Source organism: Mobula hypostoma, chromosome 4, assembly GCF_963921235.1.
Source record: "Mobula hypostoma chromosome 4, sMobHyp1.1, whole genome shotgun sequence".
Lineage (NCBI taxonomy): Eukaryota > Metazoa > Chordata > Chondrichthyes > Myliobatiformes > Myliobatidae > Mobula > Mobula hypostoma.
Window position 1 is genome coordinate 58,341,730 of NC_086100.1, and position 17,128 is coordinate 58,358,857.

The 17,128-nt window shown below is 41.6% G+C and overlaps 1 protein-coding gene across 2 annotated transcripts in view; it reads left to right on the top strand.

Moving 5' to 3' along the window:
- The first annotated feature begins 217 nt into the window (after positions 1–217).
- Positions 218–17,128, top strand: part of ache (acetylcholinesterase (Yt blood group)) — a 38,737-nt gene continuing 21,826 nt past the window's right edge. Inside the window, exon 1 of one of the 2 annotated variants that reach the window (XM_063045831.1) lies at positions 218–354. The gene's annotated coding sequence lies outside the window, so the exon portion shown is untranslated. The remainder of the gene's footprint in view (positions 355–17,128) is intronic. The other variant, XM_063045832.1, reaches the window with a different exon arrangement.

Genomic DNA, 17,128 nt, shown 5'->3' on the forward strand with positions numbered 1-17,128 from the left:
AATATTTTCTTTGCCGATGAGAGGATTTGAGTACTAAACAAGTAATTTTATTTCGTGCTGCGAATTTCACCCTTTCACTGTTACCATCTGTTGCCGTTACCATATTGCAGGACGTGCTGCCTTCTTCACTCCCCTCAGCTGGATCGGTGTTTCTACTCCGGGCCCCGCCCCGCGATGGCGCGGGTTTCAGCAGTGGGCGGCGCGGGCACAGAGAGGTGGGAACGCGCACTGCCTGACTCATGTCGGGGACGAGCAGGTGGTGTAGCCCGGCTGGCGAGTGAATTGTAGTACAGTACCTCGTACAGGTCTCTGGCTGAGCAAAATCACGCGAGGGGGTGTTGGTGAGTAGCGCAGGTAGGTATTGCCCTCGTCAATTTAGTTGCGGTTCGCTCGGGCACTAGAAGCTGAAAATTCGGGGCTGGGGGAGGTCTGCACTTGGTTGTTCCTACTATGGGCACACTGGTCATCTGCTGGGCTGGTGCGTGAACGTTTTTATAATTGAAAACGTCACATCACATTTGTAAGGACTGCTGACAAAACAAAGGGTAAAAGCCGGTGTGCTTCACTTTGGAGTTCAGTACATAAGTAAAGAAACTGATTCTTCTCTTTCTACTCGGTATATTAAGTGAATCGGGCACTTATCCTCCCGGTCTTTCTGAAGTTCCGTTTATTGCCAACAAGAGTGAAGTGAAACTTGGAAGAAATGGTGTAAAATTAGTCCATTTGCTTGTCTTAAACAAGTTGTGGTATCTTGACTGAAGCCAGTTCTTGTAGGCGGGTATACAGTGGCATGCAAAAGTTTGGGCACCCCTGGTCAAAATTTCTGTTACTATGAATAGTTAAGTGAGTAGAAGATGAACTGAGCTCCAAAAGTCAAGGTTAAAGATGAAACATTCTTTCCAACATTTAAGCAAGTTTAGTGTATTATTTTTGTCTTGTACAATTTTAGAGTGGGGGAAAAAAGGGAAGGAGTACCATGCAAAACTTTGGGCACCCCAAGAGAATTGAGCTCTCAGATAACTTTTACCAAGGCCTTTGGCCTTAATTAGCTTGTTAGGGCTATGGCTTGTTCACAGTCATCATTAGGAAAGGCCAGGTGATGCAAATTTCAAAGCTTTATGAATACTCTGACTCCTCAAACCTTGTCCCAACAATCAGCAGCCATGGGCTCCTCGAAGCAGCTGCCTAGCACTCTGAAAATTAAAATAAATGATGCCCACAAAGCAGGAGAAGGCTATAAGAAGATAGCAAAGCCTTTTCAGGTAGCCGTTTCTTCAGTTCGTAATGTAATTAAGAAATGGCAGTTAACAGGAATGGTGGAAGTCAAGTTGAGGTCTGGAAGACCAAGAAAACTGTCCGAGAGAACTGCTCGTAGGATTGCTAGAAAGGCAACTCAAAACCCTGTTTGCCTGCAGAAGTCCTTCAGGAAGATTTAGCAGACTCTGGAGTGGTGGTGCACTGTTCTACTCTGCAGTGACACCTGCTCAAAGAAGGCCTTCATGAAAGAGTCATCAGAAAAAAACCCTTCCTGTGCCCTCATCACAAAATTCAGCATCAGAAGTTTGCAAAGGAACATCTAAACAAGCCTCATGCATTTTGGAAACAAGTCCTGTGGACTGATGAAGTTAAAATCGAACTTTTTGACTGCAATGAGCAAAGGTACGTTTGGAGAAAAAAGGGTGCAGAATGTTATGAAAGGAACACCTCTCCAACTGTTAAGCATGGGGGTGGATCGATCATGCTTTGGGCTCCTGTTGCAGCCAGTGGCACGGGGAACATTTCACTGGTAGAGAAAAGAATGAATTCAATTAAATACCAGTAAATTCTGAAAGCAAACATCACACTGTCTGTTTAAAAAAAAGCTGAAGATGAAAAGAGGATGGCTTCTACAACAGGATAATGAACCTAAACACACCTCAAAATCCACAATGGACTACCTCAAGAGGTGCAAGCTGAAGGTTTTGCCACGGCCCTCACAATCCCCCGACTTAAACATTATCGAAAATCTGTGGATAGACCTCAAGAGCAGTGCATGCAAGACGTCCGAAGAGTCTCATGGAACTAAAAGCCTTTTGCAAGGAAGAATGGGTGAAAATCCCCCAAACAAGAATTAAAAGACTCTTAGCTGGCTACAGAAAGCGTTTACAAGCTGTGCTACTTCCCAAAGGGGATGTTACTAAGTACTGACCATGCAGGGTGCCCAAACTTTTGCTTCAGGCCCTTTCCCTTTTTTGTTATTTTGAAACTGTAAAAGATGGAAGTAAAAAAGTAATCTTACTTGAAATATTAAAGAAATGTGTCATCTTTAACTTTATGCCTTTTGGAAATCAGGTCATCTTTTACTCGCTTAGCTATTCACAGTAACTGAAATTTTGACCGGGGGTGCCCAAACTTGCATGCCATTGTATGTGAGTTATAATGAAGCATGCACATGCAAAAAGATTTGAGTTTTTAAGTATAAATAAAACTCCAATGGCAACCCACAAGAACGACACTTCTAACGGGAAAGGTTGGCAGGCTTTATTATCAGTTTCCACTAACAAGGGGTTGTGGTTCTGGCAGCAATTTCAAAGATTAGCCTGACTTGTATTACTATTACTCATTAAGATTCAAGCTTGTTCGATGTAATTTTCTCTACACAAGTGTAAGGAGAATGGAGTAATTGTTGCTCTGGATCCGATTTAGCACAGTAAAACCCACAAAAGGTAAAGAACACAAAAATAATTTTAAAAATTAAATGTAAATACATAAGATAACATACAGTACACTATGTCCATTATGTACAGTTAGGCTGTACATAAAATTAAAATATTAATTTGTGCATGATGAAATTTAATAACACATATTAAATTATTTTGTATTAAAATTAACACAAACATCGTAGCAGTTACAGAGCACTTGTGGTTTTGGGCAAAGTGTTAAGATTTTTGCTGTACTTACCATGAATTGTTTGTATTTGTCTTACTAAACTTTCAGTAATGCAAGTTAGTTCCAGGAATTGTAAATTCCAATTTAAATGTATTACAATATTTTACAATGAATGTCTAAAATATTGATGACCTTGTTACCTTTGGACATTAATAAATTGCAGCATCCTTGCCAACCTATAAAGTGATAATTGTTATTTTGAAACTATTATGTTGAAGGAATTAAATTACATTATCTTTGTGTAAATTCTGAGATGTTGATAGTTTTCCACCCTTGATTTTTCAGAAGTTATAGTTTGAAATGAAATGGTGCTGGATATACTTTGCAAGCCATGAACCACATTAGGAGACATCTGCTGTAATGTTCCGTGGCATGCCATGCATTTCCAGCAATTTCTGGTTTATTAGATTTCTAACACCTGCTCTATTTTACTTCTGATGACCTTTTGCAGTAATCTAACTTGTTCTAACAAGTTCTAACTTGCTGCCTTGTAGGTTCCTACACATGACTAGTCTGTAGTTGTGCTTTTTTAATAATATTACGATGCCAAAAATTCTCAACAGGTCAGGCAGCATCTGTGGATCAGAATTTCCACATATGCACTTTTTCAATTCTATTTTTCTTTGACTAGTTCAGAGATCTTGATTACTTTACAGTTATTTGCTGAATATAGTGCACTGAACATATGTTAGATGGAACTCTTATAAGGATTTGTTCTACAAGCAATATGTTGGCAAATTGCCTGTCAATTCATAATACTCATTACATAAGGAATGGTTACCCAAGGAAGAACTAGAGGCTGATAAAAGAGAGATGAGAGCTAAAAATAAGAGAGATGAGAGTGGATTTAGCACCGTTAGAAAATGAGGCTAGAGAAATAATAACAGGGGACAAGGTGATGGCAGATGAACTGAACAGGTATTTTGCATCAGTCTTCACTGTGGAAGACACCAGCAGTGTACCAAATGTTGAAGGAAGAGAAGGAGAAGGTGCTCAAAAAGCTGAAAGACCTAAGGATACATAAGTCACCCAGACCAGATGAACTGAACCCTCGAGTTCTGAAACGGGTAGAGGTAGAGATTATGAAGGCATTAGTAATAATCTTTCAAATATCATTGGACTCTAGCATGGTGCCAGAGGACTGAAAAATTTCAAATGTCACTCCACTCTAAGAAGGCTGGTCCTGGACTTATTTCCGGGCATAATTTACATATTACTATTTAATTATTTATGGTGCAACTTTAACGAAAACCAATTTCCCCCGGCATCAATGAAGTATGACTATGACTATGAAAGGAGGAAGGCAGCAGAAAGGAAATTATAAATGAGTTAGCCTGACCTCAGTGGTTGGGAAGATGTTGGAGTAAATTGTTAAGGATGAGGTTATGGAGTTGTTGGTGATACAGGGCAAGATGGGACAAAGTCAGCATGGTTTCCTTCAGGGAAAATCTTGCCTGATGAACCTGTTGGTTTCTTTGAAGAGATTACAAGTAGGATAGATAAAAGGGATGTAGTGGATGTTGTATATCTGGACTTTCAGAAGGCCTCTGACAAGGCGACATACATGAGGCTGCTTACCAGGAAAGTTTCTTGCCAAGTTTGTACATAATATGAAGACTGGTGGAGGGGGAGATAGTATTGAGGAAACAGGTAGGATGAAGACAGATTAGGAGAATGGGCAAGAAAATGGCAAATGAAATACAATGTTGGAAAATGCATGATCATGCACTTTGGTAGAAGAAATAAATATGCAGATTATTTTCTAAATGGGGAGAAAATCTGAGATGCAAAGGGACTTGGGAGTCTTTGTGCAGAACACTCTAAAGGTTAACTTGCAGGTAGAGTCAATGATAGGCATTCATTTCAAGAGGTCTAGAATACAAGAGCAGGTGAGGCTTTATAAGGCACTGGTGAATCCTCACCTTGAGTATTGTGGAAATTTCTGGGATCCTTATCTAAGAAAAGATGTGCTGACATTGGAGAGGGTCTGGAGGAGGTTCATGAGGATGATTCTGTGAATGGAAGAGTTATATGAGGAACGCTTGATGGTTCTGGGTCTGTATCCACTGTAATTTAGAAGGATGAGGGGCAATCTCATTGAAACCTTTCAGTGAAAACTTTGGTTCCAGTGATCATAACACCATTAGTTTAAACTTGATCATGGACAAGGATAGATCTGGTCCTAGGGTTGAGGTTCTGAACTGGAAGAAGGCCAAATCTGAAGAAATGAGAAAGGATCTAAAAAGTGTGGATTGAGACAGGTTGTTCTCTGGAAAGGATGTGATCAGTAAGTGGGAAGCCTTCAAAGGAGAAATTTTGAGAGTGCAGAGCTTGTATGTTCCTGTCAGGATTAAAGGGAAGGTGAATAGGAATAAGGAACATTGGTTCTCAAGGGATATTGCAACTCTGATAAGAAGAGAGAGTTGTATGACATGTATAGGAAACAGGGAGTAAATAAGGTGCTTGAGGAGTATAAAAAGTCCAAGAAAATACTTAATAAGGAAATCAGGAGAGCTAAAAGAAGACTGAGGTTGCCTTGGCAGTCAAAGTGAAGGATAATCCAAACAGATTTTACAGGTATACAGGTGTCCCCCGCTTTTCAAACGTTCACTTTACAAAACCTCACTGTTTTGAAAGACCTACATTAGTACCCTGTTTTCGCTAACAGAAGGTGTTTTCAATGTTACGAAAAAAATCAGTGCCCGATAAAAGGCAGCAGGGTGTCACACTTAGCGTAAAACTAGACATAATTAAGTGTTTTGATCGTGGTAAACGAAGTAAGGACAAAGTGAGTTTGGCTTGTGGAAGCTGACAAAGATGATGTTGAAGAGGTTTTGGCATCCCATGACCAAGAACTGATAGATGAAGAGCTGATGCAATTGGAAGAGGAATGGATAACAATCAAAACTGAATTCATTAACGAAATGAATGTGAAGCAACTGCGTGAGATTTTTGCTGCAATGATAAAGCACGACTTTAATTTTGAAAGGGTACGTAGGTTTAGGGGATATTTGCAGGATGGTTTGAGTCCTTACAAAGAACTGTATGATAGAAAAATGTGCGAGGCTCAGCAGTCAAGCAAGCTTTCTACATCAGCCACAGCAAATGACGAACCTCGACCTTCGACATCAAGGCAGGCAGTCATAGGAGAAGATGAGCTGCCTGCTTTAATGGAAACAGACGACGATGAGACGACACCCCAGTGTCCCACCACCTCAACCCCCAGGCCACGGACAGACACCGATTTGCTGAGAATGCAGCGGTAGCCGGGAGGCGCACAGCATGTCTTTAAGAAAAAAGCCGAAATAAACATGCTAATTAATTAGGTGCAATCAGCAATCACCTCTGATCTTGGCCGACAATTACGTGTCGGGTGGCACCTAATTAATTAGCATGTTTATTTTGGCGTTTTTCTTAAAGATGTGCGGGGTGCATCCCGGCTACCGCTGGACCCCTGCCTCATTCACGGCAATGTATCGCTTGGCGGACCGGAGAGTGGGGGGCCACTGCACCACCCAAAACTGCGAGGACTCAGTCTAACACACCATCATCAGTGTGCTCGGCGCTGTCTTCCTGAATCCAGTAAGTGATACTACACTGTACATACATTACTTCTACCTTATATAGGCTGTCTATTTTTACCTGTTATTTGGTATGATTTGGCAGCTTCATAGCTTAAAGGTTACTGGAGAGTGTTTCTGCCAACAGTGCTTGTGTAAGATTTTCGCTACGGAGAACAGTTCAGTAATGATTGTGGAAAAGTATTTCTACTTTATATAAGCTGTGTATTTATCATATCATTCCTGCTTTTACTATATGTTACTGTTATTTTAGGGTTTATGTGTTATTTGGTATGATTTGGTAGGTTATTTTTGGGTCTGCGAGCGCTCACAAAATTTTCCCATATAAATAAATGGAAATTGCTTCTTCACTTTACGACATTTCGGCTTACGAACCGTTTCATAGGAACGCCCTACCTTTGGATGGCGGGGGAAACCTGTATTATGAGTGAAAGGATTGTAAGGGATAAAATTGGTCCTCTCGAAGATCAGAGTGGTCGGCTATGTGCGGAACCAAAAGAAATGAGGGAGATCTTAAATGAGTTTTTTGCGTTTGTATTTACTAGGGAAACTGGCATGAAGTCTATGGAATTAAGGGAAACAAATAGTGAGATTATGGAAACTGTACAGATTGAAAAGGAGGAGGTGCTTGCTATCTTGAGGCAAATTAAAGTGGATAAATCCCCAGGACCTGACAGGGTATTCTCTCAGACCTTGAAGGAGACTAGTGTTGAAATTGCAGGGGCCCTGGCAGATATATTTAAAATGTCGGTGTCTACGGGTGAGGTGCCAGAGGATTGGAGAATGGCTCATGTTGTTCAGTTGTTTAAAAAAGGATCGAAAAGTAATTTGGGATATTATAGGCCGGTAAGTTTGACGTCGGTAGTGGGTAAATTATTGGAGGGAGTACTAAGAGACAGAATCTACAAGCATTTGGATAGGCAGGGACTCATTAGGGAGAGTCAAGATGTCTTTGTGCATGGTAGGTCACGTTTGACCTATCTATTGGAGTTTTTCGAGGAGGTTACCAGGAGAGTGGATGAAGGGAAGGCAATGGATGTTGTCTACATGGACTTCAGTAAGGCCTTTGACAAGGTTCTGCATGGGAGGGTAGTTAGGAAAATTCAGTCGCTAGGTATACATGGAGAGGTGGTAAATTGGATTAGACATTGGCTCAATGGAAGAAGCCAAAGAGTGGTAGTAGAGGATTGCTTCTCAGAGTGGAGGCTTGCGACTAGTGGTGTGTCACAGGGATCAGTGCTAGGTCCATTGTTATTTGTCATCTATATCAATGATCTGGATGATAATGTGGTAAATTGGATCAGCAGATTTGCTGATGATACAAAGATTGGCGGTGTAGTGGACAGTGAGGAAGGTTTTCAAAGCTTGCAAAGGGACCTGGACCAGCTGGAAAAATGGGCTGAAAAATGGCAGATGGAGTTTAATACAGACAAGTGTGAGGTATTGCACGTTGGAAGGACAAACCAAGCTAGAACATACAGGGTAAATGGTAAGGCACTGAGGAGTGCAGTAGAACAGAGGGATCTGGAAATACAGATACAAAATTCCCTAAAAGTGGCGTCACAGATAGATAGGGTCGTAAAGAGAGCTTTTGGTACATTGGCCTTTATTAATCGAAGTATTGAGTATAAGAGCTGGAATGTTATGATGAGGTTGTATAAGGCATTGGTGAGTCCGAATCTGGAGTATTGTGTTCAGTTTTGGTCACCAAATTACAGGAAGGATATAAATAAGGTTGAAAGAGTGCAGAGAAGGTTTACAAGGATGTTGCCGGGACTTGAGAAACTCAGTTACAGAGAAAGGTTGAATAGGTTAGGACTGTATTCCCTGGAGCGTAGAAGAATGAGAGGAGATTTGATAGAGATATATAAAATTATGATGGGTATAGATAGAGTGAATGCAAGCAGGCTTTTTCCACTGAGGCAAGGGGAGAAAAAAACCAGAGGACATGGGTTAAGGGTGAGGGGGGAGAAATTTAAAGGGAACATTTTTAAAGGGAACATTAGGGGGGACTTCTTCACACAGAGAGTGGTGGGAGTGTGGAATGAGCTGCCAGACGAGGTGGTAAATGCGGGTTCTTTTTTAACATTTAAGAATAAATTGGACAGATACATGGATGGGAGGTGTATGGAGGGATATGGTCTGTGTGCAGGTCAGTGGGACTGGGCAGAAAATGGCTCGGCACAGCCAAGAAGGACCAGAAGGCCTGATTCTGTGCTGTAGTTTTTCTATGGTTTTCTATGGTTTCTAAATGTTGAAAGGCCTAGACAGAGTAGATGTGGAAGGGATGTTTCTCATGGTGGGGTTTTGGGGGGAGGTGGTCTAGGACAAGACGGCATAGTCTCAGGATGGAGGGGCGTCATTTTAAAACAGATGCGAAGAAATTTCCTTAGCTGGAATTTATTGCCACAGGCAGCTGTGGAGGCCAGATCATTGGGTATATTTAAGACAGAGCTTGATAGGCTTTTGATTGGACATGGTATCAAAGGTTATGAGGAGAAGGCCAGGGAGTGGGGCTGAGGAGGGGAAGAAAGTATCAACAATTATTGAATAGTGGAGCAGACTCGATGGGTCAAATGGCCTAATTCTGCTGCTATGTCTTATGGTATGGATAATACTTGCATGATAATTTAAGAATTAAATTCTTAGAATGTATAGTATTCTGTAGATTGGACAATTCTGTTATAGTCTTAAATATTTCAAAATGGAAACTATATATTAGATTAGGTATGAAGACACGTAGTCCTCTTTTATTGTCATTTAGTAATGCATGCATTAAGAAACGATACACTATTTCCTCCGGTGTGATATCAGAAAACACAGGACAGACCAAGACTGGAAATAGCTGACAAAACCACATAATTATAACATGTAGTTACAACAGTGCAATAATACCATAACTTGATGAAGAAGTCCATGAGCACAGTAAAGTTCAAAGATTCTCAAATGTCTCACATCTCAAGCAGACGGGAGAAGGAAGAAAAACTCTCCCTGCCATGATGACCACAATCCGACTCTGAGTCATCCAAAAACTTCGAGCTCTGATCAGCTCTCCGACACTGATTACTGAGCGCCACCTCTGTCCGAACGATTCGACCTCCTTCTCGGTCGCCAAAAGCAGGCAAGGCCGGGGATTTTGAGGCCTACACTCCGAAAGATTCCTGACCGCACAGTAACGACAGCAGCGAACAGGCATTTCAGAAATTTCTCCAGATGTTCCTCTGTGCTTTTACGCCCATTCTCCATCAAATTGGAATTGTCCACGGCCCCTATTTAACAGATACAATATCATTTTTCACCGGAGGGCTGTGCCCACGCAGGCGCGCCGCCATCTTCTCCTCCCGCCTTTATATTTATTTATAAACACATCAGTGATTTTACTTTATGATATTTGGTAAATGTATGAATTTTAAAAGTGGATTTTGGTTAATTGGGACACATTGGGACCAGAACGTTTTGGGGCCAGTTAAATGGCTGCCCCAATTAGCCGAATTTTCATGGAAATAGTCAAAAAGTTATACAAACCCCATTTCCAGAAAAGTTGGGATAGTTTCCAAAATGCAATTAAAACAAAAATCTGTGATATGTTAATTCATGTGAACCTTTATTTAACTGACAAAAGTACAAAGAAAAGATTTTCAATAGTTTTACTGACCAACTTAATTGTATTTTGTAAATATACACAAATTTAGAATTTGATGGCTGCAACACACTCAACAAAAGTTGGGACGGAGTTAAAATAGTATTGAAAAGTGCACAAAATATTCAAGTAACACCGGTATGGAAGACTCCACATTAAGCAGGCTAATTGGTAGCAGGTGAGGTATCATGACTGGGTATAAAAGTGGCGTCCATCAAAGGCTCAATCTTTGCAAGCAAGGATGGGTTGTGGCTTACCCCTTTGTGCCAAAATTCATGAGAGAATTGTTAGTCATTTCAAAAGGAACATTTCTCAACACAAGATTGCAGAGAATCTAGGTCTTTCAACACCTACAGTACATAATATTGTGAAAAGATTCAGAGAATTCAGAAGACATCTCAGTGCGTAAAGGGCGAGGTTGGAAACCACTGTTGAATGCGCGTGATCTTTGAGCCCTCAGGCGGCACTGCCTAAGAAACCGTCATGCTACTGTGACAATTATAGCCACCTGGGCTTGTGAGTACTTTGGAAAACCATTGTCACTCAACACAGTCCGTCGCTGCATCCAGAAATGCAACTTGAAACTGTATTACGCAAGGAGGAAGCCATACATCAACTCTATGCAGAAACGCCGGCGAGTTCTCTGGGCCCGAGCTCATCTCAGATGGACCGAAAGGCTGTGGTCAGATGAGTCCTCATTTCAGCTAGTTTTCAGAAAAAACGGATGTCGAGTTCTCCGTGCCAAAGATGAAAACGACCATCCAGATTGTTATCAGCGAAAGTTGCAAAAGCCTGCATCTGTGATGGTATGGGGGTGCATCAGTGCCTACAGCATGGGTGAGTTGCATGTATGTGAAGGTACCATTGACTCTGAGGTGTATATTAGGATTTTAGAGAGACATATGTTGCCATGAAGGCAACGTCTCTTCCCGGGACGTCCATGCTTATTTCAGCAGGACAATGCCAGACCACATTCTGCACGGGCTATAACAGCGTGGCTTTGTAGACACAGAGTGCATGTGCTTGACTGGCCTGCTGCCAGTCCAGATCTATCTCCTATTGAAAATGTATGGTGCATCATGAAGAGGAGAATCAGACAACTGAGATCACGGACTTTTGAGCAGCTGAAGTCTTATATCAAGCAAGAATGGACAAAATTTCCAATTGCAAATCTACTGCAATTAGTATCCTCAGTTCCAAAATGATTAAAAAGTGTTATTAAAAGGAAAATGATGTAACACAATGGTAAACATGCCTCTGTCCCAACTTTTGTTGAGTGTGTTGCATCCATCAAATTCTAAGTTTGTGTATGTCTACAAAATAGAATTAAGTTGGTCAGTAAAACTATTGAAAATCTTTTCTTTGTACTTTTGTCAGTTAAATAAAGATTCAAGTGAATTAACATATCACAGATTTTTGTTTTTATTGTATTTTGGAAAATATCCCAACTTTTCTGGAAATGGGGTTTGTATTAAAAAAAGACCAATTACCACTCAACTGAGTAATAAATTATGTAGTTAATTGAAATATAGAACAAGTTCGAGCACTATTAATATTACTGTAGTGCTATATAACTGTATTAATTCCTGATGGTTATCAATGGAGGAATATATGTTGCCATGTTCTTTGATTGACTGTCAATGAACAAAATCAGTGCAGACACCTGGTTCTGAAAATGGACTGCACACTCTAAATCTTCATTTTCATTGTAACATTCAAGATCAGTGGTCCCCAACCACCGGGCCGCAAAGCATGCGCTACTGGGCCGCGAGGAAACAATATGATTTGGCGATAGGAGTCAGCTGCACCTTTCCTCATTCCTTGTCGTGCCTACTGTTGAGCTATTACGCATGCGAGGTCATTACCCGCGCGTCATCCATGTCAGCGCGGGAAGAAGAACAACTCCTCAAGCTTGCAAATGACGGTGGGCTGAAAAGTATGTTTGACATAACATCTCTGCCGGCATTCTGGATCAAAGTCAAGACTGAATATCCTGAGATAGCCACGAAAGCACTGAAAACATTGCTTCCATTTCCAACATATCTCTGCAATGAATGCAACGAAAACCAAATTGCCTAATAGACTGGACATAAGGAACCCCCTTTGAGTATCGCTGTGTCCCATCACCCCTCGATAGGACCATGTTGTTGCAGGGAAACACGCCCAGGGCTCCCACTGATTCAGCGATATTGGTGTGTTGCAATGATTTTATATGTTCATACGGGGAAAATATGTGCTGTGTGTTTAATATATAAACGTTACTTAAAATGTTACGATGCGATGGACTTACTTATATAACCATATAACAATTACAGCACGAAAACAGGCAATCTCTGCCCTTTCAGCCCGTGCCGATTGCTACTCTCACCTAGTCCCACCGACCTGCACTCAGCCCATAACCCTCCATTCCTTTCCTGTCCATATACCTATCCAATTTTTATTTAAATAATAATATCGAACCTGCTTCTGCCACTTCTACTGGAAGTTCATTCAACACTTACTTCAAGCTCCCCTGTCATCCCCTGATAACTGACTTATCGCTATATACATGTGAGGAAAATATGCGCTGTGTGTTTAATATTAAATTCATTAGATAAACCCTTTTAGAAACGAAATTGAGTGTATTAGCCACTTATCACCGATATTCCCATCGTGATTAACACCCCCCCCCCCCCCCGGGTACAGAATCACCAAAAACGATTTGTAGAAAAAGTGACATACATCAAAGTTGCTGGTGAATGCAGCAGGCCAAGCAGCATCTATAGGAAGAGGTGCAGTCGACGTTTCAGGCTGAGACCCTTCGTCAGGACTAACTGAAGGAAGAGTGAGTAAGGGATTTGAAAGTTGGAGGGGGAGGGGGAGGGGGAGATGCAAAATGATAGGAGAAGACAGGAGGGGGAGGGATAGAGCCGAGAGCTGGACAGGTGATAGGCAAAAGGGGATACGAGAGGATCATGGGACAGGAGATCCGGGAAGAAAGACAAGGAGGGGGGGTGAAAAAGTGGGCAGGTACACGCATGCGCACTGGTGCCCGTGCAAGGCTTCATGGTCATTGTAGTCTCTCGGGGTAAACAACGTATTTGACTGCTACTCTTGTCCGTTGGCAAACCTACCCCCCAACCCCGGGTCGGCCGGTCCGCAAGAATATCGTCAATATGAAACCGGTCCGCAGTGCAAAAAAGGTTGGGGACCCCTGTTCAAGATAATCATAAATACCTTCAAATTCCTTATACTTCCTAACTTGTAGAAGTAGTGAAATTGTTTAATTACTTCTCTGTCCGTCTCTGGCATCTGCAAGCCTAAATGCTTGAAACCATGGTGAGCAACCTAGTTCTGAATTGTCTCGTCAACTATCAGTGGCAAAACTCACTGTGTATTGAACACTAGCATGCAATTTACACTACTTAAAAATTGTTCTCTCTAAGCACTAAAGGCTACACAAAAGTACAAGCATCTGACACTACTTAGAAACTGTTCAAGAATAGTTTTCTGTCCCAATTTAGTGGCACGGTGTCCCAAATAAACAAATGGAACAAGCATTTGTTTTTGTTCTTTACCATTTTTCACAGATGAGTGGCTGCCCTGAATAACCAGTGGCCCAATAAACCAGAATCTACTGTATTGTAGAACTGTGGATTCACATGGCGAAAACAGTCCAACATGCCATTTTATTTACCAAATTCAAATATTTTTGTCATAATACCCAGGAATGCAGTTGTGTTAGTTGTTGTTCCTTTCCATGCCTTAAGGTGCATCGGGACAACCTTGCCATTTTTGTTTGGCATTTTTGTCTGTTTTTTGCAAGGTTGAGTTGTGAGCTTGACCCTCAACCTAACTTGAATGGAAAAGGTGCAAGGAGCCAGCTGGATTTGAGCCCAGGACCACTTGCAGTCTGGTGTGGATGCGACTACACCAGCCGGCATTAGTTCTGTTAGTAGTCCTCATTAATGTTTAAAAGAGGCCTTAATTCAGATTTCTCACATGATTAACTTCAAAGCCAGAGTAACATTTACTATTAAAATATATAATACGATTGAAATTCATTTCTTGCAGTCATTTTACAGAAAAATAAAGAAATTTTAAAAAAGTTCGCAATACGCCGAAAGTAAAAAAAAACAAACAATGTGCAAAAGAAGACAAATAATGCAAATAAAAATATGTTGAGCTGCAAAATCCTTGAAAGTGAGTCTTTGGATTGTAGAATTAGTTCAGAATTGAGGTGGAGTGACGTTATCCGTGCTGGGTTAGGAGCCTGATTGTCGTAGGGTGATAACAGTTACAGAACCTAGTGGTATGGGCCCTAAGACTTCCAAATCACCTCCTTGATGGTAGTAGCCAGATGACTGTATGGCCTCGAATGTGTGTGTGGTGGGGGGGGGGGGCAGTCATTGGTTGTTTATTCTTGTAGCGTTCCAATTAAGTGTGTCAATGGTCGGGAAGACTTTGCCTGTGATGGACTGAATTGTATCTACCAAGTTTTGTAGGCTTTTCCATTCCAGCTAGGATACTCTCCACTGTGCTCCACTGCACGCTGTCCGCCAGAGAAAGCAGGATCTCCCAGTGGCCGCACATTTTAATTCCACATCCCATTCCCATTCTGACATGTCTATCCACAGCCTCCTCTACTATAAAGATGAAGCCACACTCAGGTTGGTGGAGCAACACCTTATATTCCGTCTGGGTAGCCTCCAACCTAATGGCATGAACATTGACTTCTCTAACTTCCGCTAATGCCTCACCTCCCCCTCGTACCCCATCCGTTATTTATTTTTGTACACACATTCTTTCTCTCACTCTCCTTTTTCTCCCTCTGTCCCTCTGACTATACCCCTTGCCCATCCTCTGGGTCCCCCCCCCCCACCTCCTTGTCTTTCTCCCCGGACCTCCTGTCCCATGATCCTCTCATATCCCCTTTGCCAATCGCCTGTCTAGCTCTTGGCTCCATCCCTCCCCCTCCTGCCTTCTCCTATCATTTTGGATCTCCCCCTCCCCCTCCCCCTCCAACTTTCAAATCCCTTACTCACTCTTCCTTCAGTTAGTCCTGACGAAGGGTCTCAGCCTGAAACGTCGACTGCACCTCTTCCTAGAGATGCTGCCTGGCCTGCTGCGTTCACCAGCAACTTTGACGTGTGTTGCTTGAATTTCCAGCATCTGCAGAATTCCTGTTGTGTGCTTCTATAGAAGTTTGTCTGCAGAACTTGCAATTAAATGAGGTGCCCTACTTCAAATCCAAAATAGGTTTATCTTTGACACGGTAAAAAGCAAACTGAAAATGATGTTCTTTAACAGCCTCGTTTTGTTTTAAGATGTGCATTTAGTTCAGCCATGATCTTAAACACAAAATGTCAAAATACTCAGCAAGTTGAGAGAGAAGCAAACTTGGCCTCTCAAGTTATTGAGGCTTAATCAGAACGGTGACTAGTGTTTTAAGTCACAGAGTAGGAGGAAAAGGATGGAAACAAAAATTGTCTGTGAAATAATGAGAACCAAGAGAATCCAGATGCTGCAAATATAGATATTACCCAAGAGAGAATGGTAACAAAATACTGCAGCTTTTTTAAACAGAGTTTAAATTGTGGTTTGCAGTGCAAGGAAATCATTATCTGACAACAGGATAATAGAACAAGAAGTAACTAACACTAACATTAGTAACTAACAGCTGTCATGTAGCAGTTTATGGAGCATACAACTTCTGTTTGATTGCCACATTAGTGTGAAACATCAACTTTCGATTGTTTCCAATGGTTCTTAGACTTTTCAGTGTCAAGTAGCTATTTTAGAATGGTATTCACAATTTTATGAGCATCTAGTCCTGGAAGTACTTATGGGGGGGAGAAATATTCGAGTGTTTTTAAAAAATTAAGGTAGTCATTTAAAGCATAGCATAAATTGTGTCCAGATGTTTGTATGAATTAAAAAACAAGTCATTCTTTGAATCCATGTAAGTGTGCCTATTTCAAACTAATGAAGCTTGCTAAATTCTATGACTGAAGTCATGTATTTCAAATTTTCAGAGTACATTTATTATCAAAGAATGTATAAATTGTATACCTTGAGATTTGTCTCTCAAAAGCAGAGGTGGAGGAGTATGCCTCATGATCAACTCTTCTTGGCGCACGAGTATATCAGTGCTGTCCCAGTTCTGCTCACCAGATCTGGAATATCTAGCAGTAAAGTGCCATCATTTTTACCTGCCACGGGAGTTCTCTGGAGTCATTTTGGTAGCAGTTTGCATTTCACCTCAGGCCAACGTCAAGCAGGTTTTAGATGATCTGAACAATGGGATCAACATGCACAAAACAGCACACCTTAACAACTTCACCATATTTTGGAGATTTTAACAAGGCCAGCCTGAAAAAATCATGAAGCAGATCACTTTCAATACCAGAGGAAACAACACACTGGACCATTGCTACACCACCATCAAGACTGCTTGCCCTCACTTTGCGAAGTCTGTTCACCTAGCTGAACTTCTACTCCCTGAGTATAGGCAGAGATTGAAGACTGCAGCACCAGCAGTGAGGACCAAGAAAGTATGGACAAGGGAAGCACAAGAGCTCTTACAGGACTGCTTTGAATCAGTGGACTGGACTTATTCAGGGATTCATCTTCGAATCTGGATGAGTATGCTGCAGTTGTTACCTGTGTGGATGAGTGTGTGCCCACAAAGACTTATTGTACATTCCAAAACCAAGAACCGTGGATGAACCAGGAGATACGTCATCTGCTGAAGCCTAGATCTGTGGCATTCAAGTCTGGCAACCCAGGCCTGTACCAGAAAACCAGGTATAATTTGTGGAGGGCTATTTCAAGGGCGAAGAGACAATTTCGAACGAGGTTGGAGGCGACATTGGATGCACGGCATCTCTGGTAGGGTCTGCAAGACATTACTTCCTACAAAGTGAAACCCAGTAGCATGAATGGCAGTAATGCTTCACTACCAGATGAACTCAATGCCTTCTATGCCCACTTTGAAATA